This window comes from Gorilla gorilla, chromosome 8 (genome assembly GCF_029281585.2).
Source record: "Gorilla gorilla gorilla isolate KB3781 chromosome 8, NHGRI_mGorGor1-v2.1_pri, whole genome shotgun sequence".
NCBI lineage: Eukaryota > Metazoa > Chordata > Mammalia > Primates > Hominidae > Gorilla > Gorilla gorilla.
The window spans coordinates 100,321,438-100,322,980 of NC_073232.2; the positions used below are offsets into that span (position 1 = coordinate 100,321,438).

The following is a 1,543-nucleotide window of genomic DNA, read 5'->3' on the forward strand; positions in this document are numbered from 1 at the left end:
GCAGAGGAAGTTAATTTTGGGGGTGACTTTGCATGCCTGAAAATATGTTTTTTTTTTTTTTTTTCTCATTCCGGTAATCCCAGCACTTTGGGAGGCCAAGGTGGGCGGATCACCTGAGGTCAGGAGTTCAAGACCAGCATGGCCAACATGGCGAAACCCCATCTCTACTAAAAATACAAAAATTAGCTGGTGCTAATTACAGGTGAGCACCTGTAATCCCAGTTACTAGGAAGGCTGAGGCATGAGAATCGCTTGATCCTGGGAGGTGGAGGTTGCAGTGAGCCGAGATCACACCACTGCACTCTAGCCTGGGTGAAAGAGACTCTCTCTAAAAAAAAAAAAGATTTTTTTTCTATTCTTATACCTATTTAAGAGTTTTAGTTAGGTACTGACTTGCAAGTGGCAGCTCATTTACTCATTTACCCTCAGAATTTAGAATACATGTTCAATTTATCTTCTCTAAGTATATTTAGAAAATACTTAAATCGCAAATATTAGGTACCACTGTTCTGCGCGCTTATAAATACGAACCTACCTTATCCTCATAACAACACTATCATTACTCACAGAGTATAGAGTCAGGATTCAAACCTAGCAGCCAGGTTTCCAACCTTTCCCCTATGCTGCCACCTCTGATATAGCTGTTGTAAAGCCAAATACCATTTGGATTTCTGTCATTTCTATGGGACCTGTTTTTCTGTCTGGAAGCTTTTAGGATCTTCTTTTCATTTTTGATGTTCTAAAATTTTATGATAATGTGTCCTAGGGATCTTTTAATATTCATTGTGTGTAATTGTGGATCCTTTTAATTTATAGTTTTATGTCTTTTAATTCTGGGAATTAAGTGTGTGTATATAAAATAATTTCCCTCCCATTATTTTCTCTGTTCTTCTTCCTTTCTGGAACTCATCTTCTGGATTGATCCTGTTTTTTTCATCAGAGCTGCTGGCATTTATTACCACTCAGATGTGCCTACTAACATAGGCTTCATCAGAGGCCGGACTGATAATTTGATTGCAAAAAGCTTTCTCTTTTTTTTCTAAATTCTGGGAGGAAGTTTTCTGTATTATTATTAACAAGTCCTTAATTTCAAAGAAAAGTGAGGGATTTTCTTGGTTTGTATCTTCCAATTGCTCTATTGATTTTTAAAAAGTCATTGCAATTGTATTTTTATTTCCAAGATCTCTTTCTTGTTCGCTGAATTTTTCTGTCTTTTTTTTTCTTTTTCTTTTTTTTTTTTTTGAGACAGAGTCTCACTCTGTTGCTAGGATGGAGTGCAGTGGTGCGATCTCGGCTAGCTGCAACCTCTGCCTCCCAGGTTTGAGTGATTCTCCTGCTTCAGCCTTCCGAACAGCTGGGACTACAGGTGTGCACCACCATGCCCAGCTTATTTTTGTATTTTTTAGTAGACACGGGGTTTCACCGTGTTGGCCAGGATGGTCTCAATCTCTTGACCTCATGATCTGTCTGACTCGCCTCCCAACGCCTGTTGGGATTACAGGCGTGAGCCTCTGTGCCTGGCCGAACTTTTCTTTTATGTGGC

At 39.3% G+C, this 1,543-nt stretch overlaps 1 non-coding gene across 1 annotated transcript; it reads right to left on the reverse strand.

The window, feature by feature from the left end:
• Positions 1–927: 927 nt before the first annotated feature.
• Positions 928–1,005, reverse strand: LOC115936119 (small nucleolar RNA SNORD74). Its single transcript, XR_004071699.3, has one exon. It is a non-coding gene; the product is annotated as a small nucleolar RNA SNORD74 (small nucleolar RNA).
• Between the last annotated feature and the right edge of the window lie 538 nt (positions 1,006–1,543).